Source organism: Lathamus discolor, chromosome 3 (assembly GCF_037157495.1).
Source record: "Lathamus discolor isolate bLatDis1 chromosome 3, bLatDis1.hap1, whole genome shotgun sequence".
Taxonomy (NCBI): domain Eukaryota; kingdom Metazoa; phylum Chordata; class Aves; order Psittaciformes; family Psittacidae; genus Lathamus; species Lathamus discolor.
This window is the reverse complement of record NC_088886.1, coordinates 96,458,214-96,478,199: the sequence shown is the minus strand read 5'-3', so window position 1 is coordinate 96,478,199 and position 19,986 is coordinate 96,458,214.

The following is a 19,986-nucleotide window of genomic DNA, read 5'->3' as shown; positions in this document are numbered from 1 at the left end:
CTTCTGGCATAATTTATCAAATTACATGCAGCTTCTGTACTAGGAAGGTTGGCTGGCATGTGACTGGATAGCATATTGTGCAGGACAGACCTTACACAGGAGTGGCTTTGAAATACAAGAGGGGCATTAAAGGACCTTGCTTCTTTCTTTTTTTCATGGTGGCCAAATAGGCAATGAGTCAGTTCAGCTAAGGGGAATGATTTAGTGATTGATCTAGATGTCAGGTTTGAAATCACTGCTGTAGATGCCTTGAAACTACAAGGTCATCTCAGCCCTTCGTCATTCCAAGGAAGAAAAATTAAATGCCATGCAGTTATCACATCTGGTCCTTGACGGAGACCTTTAAAAATGAAAGCCTATTTGTTCTACATGGATTTGACGGAGTCTGAGGTACCTGCTCATGTTTTCACACCCTCTAGAGTTATGCAGCAACCTGCACAACACAGATTTGTATATTTACCCACATCCAGCTGACAAAATATTACAGATTACAGATAGATAATATACATAGGTACATATTACAGGTGGATCTGTAATATGTATGTTTCAATATGAATAAGCACATGCTTTGCACTGAAAAATTAGACATTGTTAATGTTTTTGCTAAATATTAATTCTGTAGACTGTGTGTGAAGGGATTTTCAGACCACTGACAATTCACCCCTGCCCTAATACACAAGAGATGCTCTCCTTTATCTTACTTCTTTACTAGTACTCAGAGTAACAGTTCAAGTCAAATATCAGAATTAATTAATTCCCAACAAGCTCTGTGCCACAATGGCCATTATAGAGATTCAGCTGACACTAACATGATAACATACAAGTTGCATCTCAAGTTCATTTCGGTTTTCACAAACAGCCATGTTCAGAGAGAATACCTTGACTGAAAACACCTCTACAGCATTTGTTCATCAGCTCTGTGCTGACTCTGTGTGTTCAGATGAGCTGCACACTGACCAAACATGGAGTCTAAAAAAATTTCATAGTATCAACGGTTACCTGGCCATTGTCTGTTCTTGCTTCCTGTCTGTACAATACACAGGGTACAATGGGATCCTCCTCCATGGATGAGGCTACAATGTTCTGCAGAAACTGTACCTGCACTACAGTACCAATAATAACCATCAGCCTCCAGAACTGTCAGTGCATCAACTTGCCATCCCAGTGTGCAGTATGTTCACTATTGTCAGGTTCTCATTTTTAGAGAAAGAAGTCAGATTCAAACATTTCACACTAAAAACTAATGAAGAAGAAATAACCAAGAGTGGAAAAATTAATTTCATGCCACTTTTAAAATAAACTTAACAGAAGAGAGAGTAAACAAGTCATAGCTACTTGTGTTTTCTGTAAGCTACTTTGACAAGAAATCAAAGCAAGTCAGGGAAGCATGTTTCTCCAATATTGAGAGTGTAGCTATAATAACTGTTACATTAGCCAAAACAAATTGAGAAAGCCTCCAAATCTGTGACTTGTCTCCACATGTCAAAAGGAGCATCTGGTCCTGTGATTTGCTGAGAATGAAAAAGATAGCTTAGTGTAGGGGGAGGGCTGTGAGTGAGTTGTGAACAAAGGACACAGCCATCTGAGTGCCAAAGGTGACTGGTTTAAGTTCAGCTTAATCTTTGCTCTTGTGCTTTATTTATTTGAATGTATCCCTGCAGACAGGATAGGGAAAAAAAAACCTCTAAAAAAAAGAACACCAGGTAGTGTTGAAACTAATTTAAATTGCAATCTGCAGTGGGTATGGACTTAAATTGCTGACATGGCAAGGGGCACATAGAGAGAAGCCTCTGGAAAAATGTGTGTGCCTTAGATTCCTGATGAGGCTTGACTTTTTTTTGTTACACGGTCTGTACTCTGTATGAAGGTATTGCTCCTGAAACAGCTCAACAATGAGTCGAGCAAGGCACAGAGCAGGTGGGGAATGTGCAAAGTCCCCACATAGCCCTGAAGGAAACCTGCCCTACTCCTGCTCTTCTCACGCAAAGGTTTATTGATCTGGCCTGAGCTTCCTAGTTCTCCCTCTAAGCGGATGGATAATAAATACTCTATGAGAACATTCATGTAGAGATTTACTCTTGAATAACTAAAGTACTTCAAGGTATTGCCAGTTTATCCACAGTTTGCTTATGTCCTAAACCACATTAGAACTGTTTCTGGCTTTCAAACCTTTTCTTGAACTATCTCTATGTCTCATTGCTTTGTATCACTTCAAGACCACATGCTAGAGTTGACCTATAATTTCTACCATGGTTATTGAGTTTTGGTTGCTTTCATCCCGTTTTTTTCACTTATCTGCAAAACACCTTCTCACCTACCTACTCCAGACCACTGAGATAGTTCTCATGTAAAACCTTCCTATTTGCTTCAACCAACCACCAACTGACCATATTTGCTTTTATTCTCTCTTTCCTTCAGAACTGGCTTGCAAAAATCCTGCTTGCTTGCAATTTTTGCTCTTTGAAAAGTTAGTTTTCTTTCCTTGTCCTTGTCTCAAGGATTCTTTTAAGATGTTTCTCTACTTGTACAAAGTTGAGCTTTGGAGAAGTGGTTTTATTAATTCACTTATTCTGTCACAGAATAAGAGATCTCTGTCTCTTACAAAGTTGGTGGGATAAAAGGCAAAAAGCAAGGGAAAGGTAGTAACATTCTGTACGGAATATGAAGAAGAAACACATCTTGCAAGGAAAAGAAATCTAGAGAGTGTCTGCTAAGAAATCAGAATGTGTGCAAGTGGCTAAAAAAAATAGACGCAGTTGGTTTCTTTACCAAAGAACACCTTGAGTTTTACAAACATGGACTCTTCTCATTATTTTCTGGGAGGGGACAAAAAGGAAATATGTGGAAAGGTATGTGCTCTTAACATACAGCTAACTTAAAGCACACAAATCCGCTTCCCTGCATTTTCCAGCATATCCAATCACTTCTACTTTCATGTATTTTTCACTCAAAACTTATCTATGAATAGAATAAATGTATGCATTTCTTTTCTGCTGTTCTCATCTGGCTAGCTGTACCTTTTCACAGGCTCTTAGAGGTCAAACATCAGGACTTCAAAGTTTAGCTGCAGCCTAGCTTATGATATGCATGTATTCCCTGCAGCATGTGTAAGGGCTAATGCTGAAATGATTTTAGATTGAAAGAGACTTGGAAGAGGTTAGAAACCTTTCAGTGATTTGCACTTATTTTTTCACTCAACTTTGCTCCCAATATCCATGATCTTAAACATGCAACCTTTATTATAAAGTGCTTTTGTTTTGTTCATCCATGTTGTATTTCATATTGATTTCAAGGAAGAGACTATCCAAAAAAGGGGAACGAAAGGAATACACAGCAGATCTAAGGATACACATCAGATCTTCAGCTGGTGTAAAGAGCTATTGTTTTACTGAAGCTGACAAAGCCATGTTAATTTACTCCACATGAGGAGCTAGACCAAAACCATGCTCAGCATTCTCAAGCTGAAAGTCATTGAAACCCAGGTGTTTCTGGATGTGCCTTGATAACGGATAGGAAACTATTTTGTGTGCAGTGAAGATACTATGACTTGAGCAGAAAGCATTCATAATCCTTTTAAGTATGAAACACCTCTATGTCCTCATTTAGTTAGATTTAATTAATTGCTGCCTCCCTTCCTGTACATACAATTTAATACTATAAAAATCAAACCCATCTTACTGAAAGAGATGATGTCCTCTAAAAATACCTGAAAAATACAGTTAAAAAGGTCTTCTCTCCCCCTCCTAAAGCAAAACAGTAGATGAAGCTTATTTTTAAAACTTATTTTCCAGTCAGCTCTGCTGATTGTTTTTATAGCATCCTGTGTGAATAGTAAATTTTAGAACAACAGATGGTCGTTAGCCCATGTCTGTTTTAAGGAGAAAAGATAGCACAGTCTAACTACCAGTGAGTTAGTAAACATTTCTATGCAGAGAAATAAGACAATGAAAAGTAGAAAAATTCAGTGGAGTGATGCTTTCTTATGCTTTTTAGATGCATATTACTTTGTCTATACATTGATTGCCTTGAAAAACAGCATGAACAATTGCTCTACATATAAGCTCTATGAATAGTTAGTCTTACATGAGAATTTTATTAAGATGTTGATGTAACTTAGAAATAAGACCACTTCTTCAGATCTAGTCCCTTCTTTCTGATGCCAACTGGACAAAGAGCTTCTCACCCAAAGAAGTGACCATCGGATAAGCAAGGGTCACTTCTCCATTAAAGAAGTGCAAAGAGTCAGGTTTTTCCAAAATACGTTAGGATATTGTATCCGCTCCACAAAGTGCTCTTCTGGCTGGGGACAACTGTTTAGAGACATGGAGTCCACATACCCAAAAGCATCCAAATGAGACCTAAAATAAAGGATGGATTATCTCCCACTCCAATTACTTCAGCTCTATGTTCATTGCATCAGCTAAGCGCAGAATTACACACCCTGGTGAAATATCTCTCTTGTCCTGAAGTCAGTATAAGTTCTGCCGTTCCTTGAGTAAGGACAATGTTTCACCTTGAAGTATACTTAAAGTTTAGTAGATACTGAAATCTTTTGCAGGGTTCTTACCCTTTTAGGCAAATATAAATAATGTTTTTGGGATTTTTTTTTCCCTTTTTTTTTTTTTTTTTTTCAGTAGATCTATTTCTGCAGACAGTGTCATGATACCGCTTTTCTCGTTTTCGGGAGACAGTTAACATTTATCTGGAAAGTAGCTAGCTCCTGTTTTGGGTATGGAGAATTCTCCTTTATAGAAAGTGCTTCACATCTTATGTGTTGAATGGACTTGGTAAGAATAAAAAAAATCAAACCAGATAATTGTCTACTTTTGCAGATATCTCATTATTCATCTTTTGTGAGACAGTTACCTGTTGGTTTATTTGAGATAATCTTGACAAACTACAGAATATAATTAAATTTATTGTAAGTAATAATTCAAAAAGTGGTCCCAAAAAGAACATGAGCCCCTTCATCTTTCCTTAATCAGTAATACAATATTTAAAATGTTTGAGTGATCAAATCACAAGCTAGAAACACAAAACTGCTTGAATTAACAGACCAACCAAAAAGGGAAATTTACAAATAGCCCAGAGGTAAAAATAAGTTTAAGACCTGCTTAATAAATATGTATAATAAATGCATAGAACCTAAGATATTTGTTAAATGTGGAGAGAGCTAGATTAATAGAATAATATGTTTGTAAGCCATAATTCAAACAAAATGTAAAGAATGCTGACAATAAACATTTTCTTCATTAACTGGTTTGATAAATTGAGAATGAGCTAGTACTGACTGTTTCAATAAGCAAGCAAAGAGCAAACAGACTTCATACAGGTAGTCCTGTAGCCACCACATTGCCAGAGCAACAAAATCAATTAAAAGTCTAAAATTATAGAATGTAAAAAAAAAAAAAATGCTATTTTTCCTAGCTATTTTAACATGAGACCCACTAAGATGAATATTCAATTGAGAAATTAGAATATTTTACAATGGAAAACAGGTTATTTTAAAAGAACAAGGAAAAATATAAGGAAGGTACTAAATGCTTTCTGATCACAGCAGGATCACACTTTGCTATTTACTCATCATCATTTTCAAATAGATTTTTAGACATTTACTTTTGTCATTCCAGTTAAAAATTTGTATTTTTATATCACAGTCTTTTATTTACACCTCAAACCCACTTCTGTACTCAAAGTTGTTGATGCTAAAACCAGATGAATTATGAAAAGCTCAGTGAGCTGTGCTCTGCAGTTTTCAGTGCAAAACCAATGAAGCTCTTACTGAGTTCTGTGGAGATTTTTCTTGCCAGCCAACACATATCCCCCGAAAGTCAGCTGTCTTTAGAATATAGCTAAGAACAAAGATTGCTCTTTGAAAAAGTCTTAATTTTAGAAAATTTCCAAGTTTTGAAATAATTTACTGTTGTTATAATTATTATTAAATTTTCATATTTGTAAAATCCAGCCTTTCCCCCGCACGCCACACTGTGTATATATGAGCCTAAATGCTTCCTCCTGAGCATAGCCTGAGACTGGTGCTGTCTATACAGTTGACTGAAGTCAATCGAAGGTTGTGTGATTCCCATTTTTTTAGTAACTGTATTTAATTTATCTGGAAAACAACAAAGGTTTTAATTTTATATCTTCTAGTCTCTGCTGCCATTGATTTGTCAGTAGAATGGAATGGAAAATGCTATTAAGCTCTGGCAGCTGAACTGCAGTGGTGATGAAAGGTTGCCCTGCTTTTACTCTTTATTGCACCACTCACTACCTTTCCAATGATGACTTGTCTGCACTACCATTTTTACTAGCTGTGGTGCAAAATACAAGAATGATGTTTTCAGATCATAGCTAGAGTGGAGAAAAAAGTACTTCTTCCTTCATTTCCATCAAGAATTTTCCATATTAAAATTAGCTGAGAAGGAAAATGCTCCCAATTTAATTTCTATGGAATCTCTTGACTGGCTATACAACACTTAAAATATAAATGATGGCCAAGGCTATGGTTAGATTAAGCAAGCTGAAAACAGGAGACATAGAGAGAAAAATGTTAGTGAGAGAGAGAAAAAAAAAAATAAATCTATTCACCATGTTCTTATCAAGATATTTTGTGCAAAACCATTGGGCCTATCCCTTAAAACTTTATAAAATTTCAGTGAAAAAAGCTAACATATCCTGAAGTGCTCAGTGGTAGAACATATGTTTATGCATATTTTACATACAACAGTAGCAAGAGAAAGAGTTGGGAAGTCATTCATAGTTGTTGCAAGTAGTCCATGTCCATAGCTGTCAGTAATAGTCTCATTGCATAATGCCTGAGCCAAAGCTGTTCTTTATTTCACTCTGCATCTTCTCCGAATTGGAGCTTCTTATCGAGCAACTGAGGAATGTAACAAAGACATAGATTTTGGATTGAATTTGTAGTCTAAAGTTGCTTCCAGCTCTGAAAAGGTCTTTACTACTTACTATATTTCTAGACTTTTCGGGAGCAGGCGGGAACACTGTGCTCAGTATGAGGAGGAAAGATGGAAAAAAGTGTGACACATACAGGTGTTAATAAAGCTTTCTGATCTGTTTCATATGCTTGAAACTACGGTTCTGTCACCTGGATATGTATTTATTGATGTTGAAAAATACAGACATTTAAGCTACAGACTTTAAACATATTGTTTAAGGTCTAGGTGGCTAACACAGATAAAGGACTGAATCTTGTCAGGATGAACTCATGGGAATTTTTACTCAGGAGAGCAATACCAGTGAATGCAATGGTATCGGAGGATTATTGCTCGGAGGAGTAAGCTCCCACAACACCATTGCTGTAGTCAGACTCATGCAACAAGAAGACTCCCATGTAAAACAGCTGATAGGACAGAGGCACATGTGCCAAGCAACAGCTGATAGTGCTTAATAGAGACCATGTGTATTATTAAGCCTGAACACAGGAAATAAAAGATTTCCTCCTGCTCTTCTAATGATGCCTAAGAGCAAGTTGTGTGTAAAGAAATATTTCTTTAGGAAATAGCTGACTGACTGGAATCCTCAAGAAAAAAAAAAAAAAAAAAGACAGATTTCCATTACCTTTTCTTGGATTAGAGGCAGTCTTGGTTTCTGCTGCCTCCCCAGTTTTCTTAAAATTGTTTTCCAGACATTCCCACGCTGCTAGTGTCAGGCCAATATCTATTAACTTTTTCCTGAACTGCTTATATTCGAACATAATATCTTTCAGTTCAAAGGGCATAAACCAATTATGTTATTCTTCTAGTTGACACTCAGGACATACAGAAAAGCCTTCCTGCTTCTGACTAGTAGCAGATGCAGTTCTCATAATGGACTGAGATGAAAGTTTCCAAATGCTAACAGGTTTTTGTGATATATTACTGATGTATATGTTGAAGTTACAGAGCCTAATCCATACAAACAGTTTATAATGTAAATTCATGAGCAGTCCAGATTTTGTAGCACAGAAAATTATGTTTGTCTCAATTTGTAGTTAATTATCAAATAGAAGAGGGAATATTTGTTCTTTTATCTTTTATTTTATGTCTTTTATCACAAGCAAAACTTCAAGTGTTGTCATAATTTTTTACTGTTATTATTTTATTGCTTTATCAACATAACTCAATTTTCTTGTGATGTGTCATTGCACTACAAGGCATTAGGTATAATTATCTGAGGAAAAAAGCACAAGTTATTCCCAACAGCTTGTTTATTAGACAACACATCAACTTTCACTAGTAAATAAGACAACTTATTTTGTCTGAGCAAGGCTGTGTACAATATTTATAACCCTACTACATATGCAATTTTAGCACACCTGCTAATAAAGAGATCTTGAAGGAACCCAAAAGCTTGTGTAGCACATTTTCATATGTAAGTTCCATCTATTTTAGAATACCATTATCTGTATTAAGATAAAAGTCTGATATTTGTTGCTGCCTCTCATACCAGATTAATCAAGCTTTGCCTCTGTTTATTTCTAAGAGGTCCAAGAATTTCATATATGATCATAGCTTAAAACAGGAGTAATGTGGCTTTGCTCTTCAAACTGTTTTTATGGTTCTTTATCCTTTATCTGTTTAATACTTTACAAATAGCATGAGACAGTTTCTGTGAAAATACTATCTTATCACAGGACTCCTCATAGAACTTAACTGTAAACTCAACTGCTCATTAGAGAAAATATGTTATTTTCAGGAGTTAGAATATGTATAAAATATGTACAGCAAAAGTGACAGATTGCAGTTTATTTCAAAATCTATTAAAAAGTTAATAATTGTCATGGAGAAAAGCTAAGTCAAATATGGTTATATTCAATTTGCTGTTGCCAGAGTTTAGATAAATATATATATATAAATATATATATTTATATCTAATATATAAATTTATATATTATATATCTGAATATTCCTGTAGAACATAGTGATAGTCGAACAAAAATACACAGACCAGCACTCACATAACTGATTCCCAAAGCAGTTTTGAGGCTACTCTGTTCAGGTATTTGGCCATGCCAGCTTCAGTCTACATTGCTATGAAAAGTTCCTAACAGCACTTGGCTTGTGTGACCTTCATGTGACCCCAATTAAATGGTTGCTCAAATGTATTGCAGTTATTAATCTGATTTTGCTTCCCTTCTTTAAAAGGAGTTTCTGGCCATTCCTTGATATTTTATCTTTTTCAGTAGCTCCAGATCTGGGCAGGGAAGAAATCCAGCTTGCTTTGTGAAAGTGAACCTTCAGATTTGCTTTTTCTGGACAAATCACTATTTAGTTATTAGTTTCAGAAGAAAATATTTAATATGGAATGGCTTATTGTAATACTTTTTCAGAAACAGTGTTTTCTTAAAAAATATTTTTGTCCAAACTTCTGAACAGTGGTAGTTAGTGGTAGTTAGTTCCGCTAACAGGAAAACCTCCTCAGTTTTAGGATGTTGCTGCCTGATAGGCCAGCTGTTGTTGAACTGCTCACCAACATGACTTGCAAGTGGATCCTAGAAGAAATTCTTCACAGAGATTTATGGAATATGTTCCAACACTTTGGAATCAGTTCCTGAAAGTGGGCAAGGCTGGAATAAGCAAAGTCCCAGTTTTCCTGGGTATGATCTTGTAGCCTATCCTCATATTTCTGCAAGATTTTAAAAGCATAAAAATGTTCCAATGATGTTCCATGTAACATGATCAAAAAAGAACATGTTTAATTCAAAATGTAGACACTTTCAACTGAAGGTTCAAAAATAATGTATTTTTTAATTTTTCTTTTTTAAGTTTTGCAATTCAGTTACAACAACTGTTTTAATGTTTTGATGATACCGTGGAAATGACAATACTTTGCTGTAGCCAAAAATCTGTGTTTTCAGTACAATAAGGACTTCTATGATCATTTTGCTAACACTTACCTATGATTTCAACTAAGATTGCTAAAGAATGCCTATAGAAAGTTTTTCGTTGATGCTTTTTAGAAAAGACGCTCTGTTTTGAATGTGAAAATAATGTAATGGAAAAGGTTTTATTTCCAGTACTACAACTAGTTTTCATGGACCAGTATTTATAAATGAGTAAGTCCAAAGCTAACATAATACAAAATCTTTGTCTTTCCTTTAATTTCAATAGGTAATGGTTTGGGCTTTTCATACCTCTCAGAAAAGTCTCCAAATTGTTTAAAGAAAATCCTACCAAGTAAGGCAGGCAATAGGCAGCATCACTGTACCCCTACTATAGGGAAAACCCAGTGTGTTTTGGCGCATATTTTTGTGGTAAATTAAACCCGGGTTGCTGAAGTATCAAAACGCTGCCTGCTGCTACTCACATTGCCTTTCTAGAGCCTGCTGAGTCAAAAACTATGGTGGGGGACAGGATCTGCCCTCACATCCTGCCTGGTTCTGTGTTGCTTCCCAGGGAGGCTGTGGGCCTCAGCAGGATCCATCATTACATACTCTTACCAGGGTCACACAGGGCCAGGGAAATTGAAATAATTTTTGTTTCAGGAGGCTGGCAGTTTTGTATTTTATAATGCCCACACTGGGCTTCAAACAAATACTTGCACGTGCTCTTAAACCAGATGTAGTGTGCAGTCAAGCAGCAGGCATAAGCTTGTAGCCTAGATTTCAGGAGTAGTTTTAAGAAGCTAAATCAATTTGTGTATTCATGTTGTGGAGAATAAAACACCCCAAGAACTGCAATTACTGATATATGCATTTGGAATTTCTGGCATCATCAGAAATTCTCTACCCAAACTGGGAAGATTAATGCATAAGCTAAAAAGAAAAATCCTAATTTGCAATTAAATTGTGAATTACTTTTTTTGTTTAGGAGAGCTAAAATCAAAGAACCACAGCAGATTTCCAGGTGATTTTGACAGTGTGATCCTATGGCACAGAATAGGTAAGATGATCTAAACACAAGGATTTGCAGCATGTGGAGAAATGGGGAAAATTCATCAGCTATGTGTCTGAATTTCTTCCAGTGGTCACAGTGCTTCCTCATTTCATATAAACTATTTCACCATGTTTGAAAAGGGCACTGAAGGTCTTAAATGGAGATTGCAAGGGAGGAGAAAAGTTGATTTTCTAATGGGTATTTTCTAGTCTTTTGCTCTACTCAGACCACTTCTTAAACTGTAATTTCTTTTTATAGTGAATGTTCCTAACTGCAATCTAGGCAGAGAAAATTGCTTCAAAGTATATTTGGTACCTAGAATATAACCTGCCGAAATGTCTTGGAATTTTCAGTTGTGTTTAAAGTATCCAAGTTTAAACCTCCTTGAAGAGTCTCTCAGATTCAATTTTCTAACAAGTTTTTTATACCTCTAGCATTTGCGTTCCTGATTTTTTTAAAAGTTTAATGAGGTTGGGATAATTTTATTTGGACTTTTTTTTTAATTTCCCCTTCAGAGGACCATCTCTGCTCAAATTTTTTGCAGTGTCCTGGTCTATAGCTGAGCAAGCAACTGCGGGTCCGAGCCTGATCACACAGCCATGTCATTAGACCTGACTGCAGTAGATGGTGCAGACAGCATGCACCAACTGCCCCAAGGTGATGCAAAAAGAACCACCAAAGCTCCCTCAGTGTAGAAGTGAACCATTTTTTTCCGTATATCTTAGGTGTCACAGACATATAAATGTACATACACACACATTAGGGACACACTAGAGATACTAGCTGCAACTCCAAATCTGTGTGTTGCTATGTCATTTCATTTGCTCTTAGTCCAGCTCTGGAGACCTGGGCTGTTCCTCAAACCCATCACTGACCAGAAGTTAGTCTGGGCAGACAGATCCCCCTTTGGGTGCAATACCTGGAGGCAGCAGAAGTAAGAGGTGTGCCTCCTTACACACACAGACCTAACTCTCCTCTGTGAGAGTCAGTGCCCTCAGAAAAAGCTCTGCACAGAGTTAGAGGCTGACCCTTTCCAAAATACTTCATCTCTTCATCATTTATCTACAGAAAACCAAAAAAAATTCAACATGATGATAGTTTAAGAATCAGTTCACAGCCTCATCTAAAATATGGATCTGCATTTAGCGAAGGCATTGGTTTCTAAGTGAGAAACTACAAGGTATGCCAAAATATTCAGCAGGTTGAAATCAATTTGTACTTTTGCAATGTAAGTGAAAAAAAGCCATCCTTAGATCACCTCCTACACAGGCAATATTGCTCATCAAAGCCTGGGGCAGACAAATCCTGAAGCAGCACAGAAGTGGCAAGGAAAGACATCAGGATACTACGTGCCAGGGAGAACGAATTTCAAGTTTAGATTTCAAGAATCATCCACTCTTTTTAGGGTGGATACTGTCCAGCCTGAACAATTGAAAACCAGAGCACTCACTGGAAAAAAGGTAATTGCATATAAACCCAGAGAAGCTAATGAGAAATAATGAGTATGAACTGTACCATGACACACAAACACTAATATAGAATCACTTAAAACTGTAGGCAGCAGCTTAGTTTCATACCACCAGGTGTTTTGCTGTAGCAAAAAGACAGAGTAAAGGGCTAACAGATTAGACAGGAATCTAAGTCCTAAGAATGCCCTAGCATAGGGCAATTTTGGTGCTGGTCTTTGGGTTCTGCATCCCACAGTCTACATCCACTTCCAATAGAGTGGCTAACTGAGGAAAGACACGTTTTTTTGCTGTTATACACTTGTGAAACAAGCCGGAACCCCTGCACCTCACTGCAGCAGTGCTGTGCATTTTCATACCATTTTCCAAGTATGGCTGAAACAGGAGAAAAGGAAGCAGAATACATCCCTGCACATGTGCCGCTGCAAAGCCCAGCAGCTCAATGTTAGCCCTCCTTAGCCAGCATTTTTAGATAAGGCCTTGGACTTCCTACTGAAGAGTTAAAATATGGGCACTAAATTCCTTCTGTGTAAAGTAAAGGGAAGTATCAGGTAGGGAGGCAGGCTACGTAACCGAGGTCAATATACCTTAAACTTTGTTGGCAAGATCTCTGCAAGCTTATTGCCAGAGCTAAAGCTAGTCAGACAGCAGCAAGTTATACAGCTGCCTAAAATTCACCTCTAGTGTGTTGTTTGTACACTGACTTTAACTGAAAAGACAGCCCTAACTCTAAGTGGGATGCAATGCTTGGAATTAAAGCAGGAATGCCTCTGATGACACCTATTTACAACAAGGAAAATCAGTATCATTATGAGTAGTTCAAGAAAGGAATATTAAATAAAATAAAAAATTTGTGTTCTTGTCAGAAAAATTACATCCTGATTTCATCTAGCATTCTCACGACAAACTGACATCCTTCCCCAACACTAAACTTCTTGTATTCTGTCATATGAACTATGAAATAAACATCAATAATTTTTAAGAAAAACAGACACAATAATTTCTAGGATTATACTTAGAAAATGCAATCAATATCCCGCAAATTTATACTTCTTTATTGCTTAATAATATCATACCTTGTATAGCAAGTATTGTTTTTTCTTCAAAGTCCATTATCTCCTATCAGGAGCAAGATAACTTTATGAGTAGTTTTAAATGCAGTTTTGTTCTTTGTGGGATGAACTACTCTGAATTTGTGGAACTTTCACCTTGTTGTGTTTCTAAGTTAATTAATCACTCAGGCTTCTTAGCCAAAACTGTATTTTCAATGATGTTTCAGAATAAGGTGGCCGGTTTTTTGAAAGTGAACATTGAAAGAGAGCTTGATTTTTCTGGAACTATTAAATGTAACAACCAGCATCCTAGATGCTTGCCTGCAAGTGACTTTGCCTCTACAGCTGAGTGGAAAGTATTTGTTCCAACTGCTGCTTGCAGACGCTTTCTTTGTGGTTTCACAGCTTGGTCATAAGTAAACCTTTTTGGTTTTTATTTTTACAGCTGTTTAATCGGGACAGTCCCCACTCTGGTATTTATTTGTGATGTTTGTTTACACAGAAGGCTTTTGGGTTTGCAAAGGCAGGGCTGTGCTGGCTGGAGGGGCCAGGTAGAGTGTTTGTGCAGCTGGTCGCCAGGTAACCCTCCCAAACACTGCTGGAGAGCACTGGAATCAAGTGTGAGGATCAGAAATGGTGCTGTCCCTGGGACTATTTGCATCGCAGCACAAGCTCTGATGTTTGCTCATTTTTTTGATGTGAGGTAGAATAATAATTCTACTTTGAAAGGATAAAAACTGTGAAGCTGCAATTAACTCTTTTTAACAGCTACACTTTAAGCAGAAGAAAATTAACTGCTTTATTGCTAAGTGTGGCTGGGGAAACCCATGATGGCTTATCGATAAAATCTCAGTATATGGTTGGTCCCATACAGCCAGAAATCCCAAATCAGATGCCAAATATCAAGAGGCTTAAAAAAGAAAAATTAAAACCCCACATTCATTCTCAAATAATGAGTTTTAAACTCTTCTTTTGCTATTATTTTACGTTGTTGAGATTTTCAGATAGTCACATGCTTTTAGGAGCTGTAAACTAAAAAGAATCTCACCCTGGTCCCGCTCTAAGTAGGTTGGAAAGTAGTCAAGCAACGGGTTTATTTGGGGCCACAGAGAATAAATAGAAATAATATTTCCTTTTGTACCTTAGAACAGCCAAGATATATCAAGACAGTACAATGCACATTATCGGGCCTGTATTTCAACTTTTATATGATTTGGCATTTCATTGTGATTGACGTTTACATTTTGTACTGCATCTGCAGTATTTCTAGTCATTTCTCTCTGAAATCTAATTGTCATAATCACACTGCAATTGTGCGTTAGGTGCAATACAGGCATCTGCATATGGAAAACTGAATTAGAACAGTCTTAGTCTTATGTGAAATATACTCTACAGAACATAGTTGTGTGCATGTGCGCACTCCCCCAAGGTAGTGAAACAGCTGAAAGACCCTGTCCTTAAGGAATACGTCAGTCACACCGCTCACCCTGAACAACCTGGATGGTGAATGCTATTGGGTTGTGGATAGGAGGATGACCATGAGCCAGCAATGTGCTCTTGTGGCCAAGAAGGCAAATGGCATCTTAGGGTGCATTAGAAAGGGAGTGGTTAGTAGGTCAAGAGAGGTTCTCCTCCCCCTCTACTCAGCCTTGGTGAGGCCGCATCTGGAATATTGCATCCAGTTCTGGGCCCCTCTGTTCAAGAAGGACAGGGAATTGCTTGAAGGAGTCCAGCGCAGAGCCACAAAGATGATTAAGGGAGTGGAACATCTCCCTTATGAGGAGAGGCTGAGGGAGCTGGGTCTCTTTAGCTTGGAGAAGAGGAGACTGAGGGGTGACCTCATCAATGTTTACAAATATGTAAAGGGTAGGTGTCAGGATGATGGAGCTAGGCTTTTTTCAGTGATATCCAGTGATAGGACAAGGGGCAATGGGTGTAAACTGGAGCATAGGAAGTTCCACGTTAACATCAGGAAGAACTTCTTTACTGTAAGAGTGACAGAGCACTGGAACAGGTTGCCCAGGGGGGTTGTGGAGTCTCCTACACTGGACAAGTTCCTGTGTGATGTACTGTAGGTTACCCTGCTCTTGCAGGGGGGTTGGACTAGATGATCTTTTTAGGTCCCTTCCAACCCTTGGGATTCTGTGATTCTGTGATTCTGTGATTTTCTTTTACATGGGTAAATCATTGTGAGCATTTATCTCTTCTATAGTCACCTTCTCTGCTTTCATGCAGATATAACTTCAAATAATGGTTTCCACCAGGGATTATATCCTTTCTACTTTTCAATGCAGAGAAAGAAGTTAAACAAGAAAAAAAGGGTTCTGGGAAAATCAATGAAGCTGAGGTTAGTGGATTTTAAAAACAAACCCCCCTGTAGTACTGATACTAGTGGGCAATGGTAACTTACCAATTTGTTTCCATTCCCATAGTAACTATTCTAGGTACCATGGTAACAAACCTAAACAAACATAAATATTATCTTTCCGTTTGGTCCCAAAATTTTCACATTTAATGTGGTCCTAATAAATAGCTGCAGTAACAGTTCCCCTGCTATTGTTCACAGACACATGCCACAGTAAATAGATTCTCAGCATGCCTACCAGAATATGCAAGCAGTCGCAGTGCTTAATAAATAATATGTGATTATACTACATAGCTGATTTTATTTAGCAATATAGGTACATATAACAGTAAGAAGACATATGTCAATAAAACAGCATTTTAAGTAAGACAGGTTTGGTGAACTTACTGGCATGACTTATCAGTGTTTGACAGTCTGGAAAACTAAAGCTATTTTCCACGTTCATAATACCTGTCATAAGCATATTATGTGATTAACTTATGATTGTAAGGGAAATAGCTGCCTTTAAAAATTATTATTCTAGTAGAAATTCATCTCAGAACTTGTGTAGGCACTTGACTCTTTCCTTCTTGATCTGTTTCACAGTGTTATATACTTTATTATTTACACACAGTTCAATTTTTTTTGGTAGCTTGATCATATCAAATCTTCATTTTCAAATATAAATATACCTTGATTCTATCTTTCAATTGAGCTTTCCAGTATATGCATCCTGAAGACTTTGCCAGCAGCCAGTGCTCCTGCCTCAGAAGCCTCCCTTTACCATACAGTGACCAGCTGAAGGCTGTCCACCCTGCTGTGACCAAGCCTTAGGCTGCTCTTAGCAGCCAAACTGCCTCCAAGCAATGCCTCACCCTGGGGGTGCTCTATTGCCCTTCTTGAAGGACTGCCACCTTTATCTAGTTGTCAGCACATTCAGCACATCTCACATGCATGTTTTGCATAGGATTCTGACCAAGATGACTACTTAAATAAAGAGGAAGACACCCCGAAACAGAGATTCTTTGGAAAAGCAGTTGGAATGCAGTAGTTCTCTCCATTCCTTAGAAATCCAGCGAGTCTAACTGTTCAAAAAGACAGGCATACACCCTGTTCTGTGATCCTCCCGGAACATTTCCACCATAAAATACTAAAATTGGTCTCCAGAGCTGGGAAGCTTTTGCTTTTTTGTCATGTTCCAGCCTGCCATTACATAGGCTTGCTCAGTATCATAAGGCATATCAGAGGCAGCCATCAACTTAACACCTTGAGTTTTTTACCTCTAGCCCTTAATAGTCTGTTACAGAGGTAAAACCAGAGAGTGAAGAACTGAATATTCCTAGTGGAGTGTTGAATCTGATTAAAACACATGCAGAGGCCTCATAGGCTCAGATAGATTTACACCCACTGAGGAAAATAGTTCCTAACCTGCACAAAGGGAAAGGGAGGAAAAGGCTAGCTAAAGTACGTAAGTGCAGGCTCAGTCTGCAATGTTTCCAACAGGATAGCTAAAGCTACACAAACACACCAGCCCTTAACCCTAGGCTTGTTTGGGTTGGAGGTCTAATGCAAAAGCTGTTTTCAGCAATAGTCAGCTGCTCCCTTGGCTGTGGACATGACCACAGCTTTGCATGACCTCATTTCATCTGGAAAACACTTTTTGTTCTGGACAAAAACAGTTTGCCTAGAAATGACAGATATTCTGCTTTAGATTTATATACTTTCTGCAATGTCTAGCTTACCATATATCAGCAAGGCTACCCAGGATTGCTGAACTTGTTGCCTGTCTTGCTTAAGTCAGTTAAAAGCTATAAATAATAAATTTACAGTGAAGCAAACTGTTATTTTTGCATAATGCTAGCAAAAAACTATGATAGTCAATAGCTGGTGGTGTACACAGACACAAGAGGCAATGAACACAAACTGAAACACATGGATTTCCATGTGAATAAACCCCCCCCAACCTGAGAATAGAACGAGTTGTTTAGAGAAGTTGCAGAGTCTTCATCCTTGGAGATACCCAAAACCTGACTGGACACAGTCATTGGCAGCCTGCTATATCTAGTTGACATTAAGGGCAACAAGAAAAACTTCTATAGGTACACTGGGGAAAAAAAGAAGACAAGGGAAAATGTACCCCCCCCCCCCCCCCCCCCGCCCCGGGAAGGAATGTGAGATCTGGTTACCTGGGACATGGAGAAGGCCAAGATGCCCAATGAATTTTTTACTTTTGTGTTAGCCAGCAACAGGTCCAGCCAGACCCCCTCAGTCACAGAAGGCAAAGGAGCTGAGAGAATGAAGAACTGCATGCTAAAGGAGAAAATCAAGTTTGAGATCATCTAAGAAACCTGAAGGTGCACAAGTCCAGGGGACCCAAAAAGATACATCCAGGGGTCCTGAAGGAATTGGTGGATGACATTGCCAAGCCATTATCCCTCATATTTGAGAAGTTGTGGCAGTCCAGTGAAGTTCCTGCTGACTGGAAAGGCGGAAACATAGCCCACCATGTTTAAAAAAGGGAAACAAGGAAGACACGGGGAACTACAGGTTGGTCAATCTCACCTTGGTGCCTGGCAAGGTCATGGAACAGACCCTCCAGGAAACTAAGCTAAAGCAAATGGACAATAAAGGGTTGGTTGGTGATAGCCAACATGGCTTCACTAAGGGGAAATCGTGCTTGAAAAATTTGGTGGCCTTCTATGATGGAGCCACACTGTTGGTGGATAAGGGAAGAGCAACTGACATCATCTACCTAGACTTGTGCAAGGTATTTGACACTGTCCTACATGACATCCTTGTCTCTCAACTGGAAAGACATGGATTTGATGGATGGACCACCCAGTGGATAAGGAATTGGTGAGGTGGTTGCCCTCAGAGAGCTGTGATCAATGGTTTGATGTCCAAATGGAGACCAGTAAAGAGTGGTGTAGGGACAGTGTTGGGACCTATCCTGTTCAACATCTTTGTCGGCGACAAGGACAGTGGGACTGAGTGAGCCCTCAGCAAGTTTACCAGTAACACTAAGCTGTGTGGTGTGGCTGACAGGGAGGGAAGGGATGCCATACACAGGGACCTGGAAAGGCTCCAGAGGTGGGCCCATAAGCACCTCATGAAGTTCAACAAGGACAACTGCAAGGTCCTGCACATGGGTTGGGACAATACCAAACTACATAAAGTTTAGCTTTTTCTCAAATCCCAGTTAATAGGGGTGGAGCTAAAATCCTAGACAGTTGATGTTGAATCCGTGTACACCTTTGAATCATTCATAAACCTTTTTTCCTTCAATATCTGTCTCCAGATATTTGGTAGAAAGCACATGGGTTTGGTTTGTCATTACCGAAAACAAGTCCTGTTTTTGTAGATTCTAGACTACATATGCATGCCCATGAGAGCACTTTAGGGGACACAAAGACAGGAACTGAAGTATTTGTTTAAAAAACCACTTTAAAGTAAACCAGAAAATCTGACATACACGTGCAGAAGTTTGTTTCTGAGTTTATCTTCCAGGCTCTTAAAGAACAGAACTACGGTTATGAATGTGTTTAAGCATCATTATCTACAGTTTGAAGGAAAGCTGAATGTCTTTAATGGAGTGGAACACTACAAAGAATTAACGGTATTTGATTTTTCTTCTTCTAAATTAGAAGCAATCCAAATTTTACACAACTTAGCCATTAAGAATTCATTTTTATTAGACTTTAATGTACTTTCACATCAGTTAAGTGCAGTTTATTCTGGCAATTTTACTGGGGCTAAGTTGCTACTAAAACTATGACACTAAAAATCTGATCTGAAAATCTTCCTGTCAACTACTGCTAGCAGACAGCAGTAACTACAGCAGCTACTGTTTAATTCAGTGTATCCCTGACCAAATTCAAATTGTTTTCAGGCAGGTAGATCTGGAAGGTCCAGTTCTGCTCAGGCTGAAAGCATACAATGGATAGAAAACAGCCACACATTTCCAAAGCATTATAGCTTGAAAACTTTACTATCAATAATCCTGTAACTTCCAGACAATACCTCAGATCCTCTTATTTTTTGTAATAGCCTGGTGAATATACTGGAGCCAGCTTTGAGCAATGTACACCACTATTTACTACCTTTGTACCATCTTTTGATCTTTTGCAGATCTATTAGCCATTCATATTCTCACCTAAACTGTGTGATATCTGACAAATCATTAACCATCCTAAAAAAAGATAAACATGAAACTGAGATGAAGTTCACAGACTGTACTTCATAAAATGCCT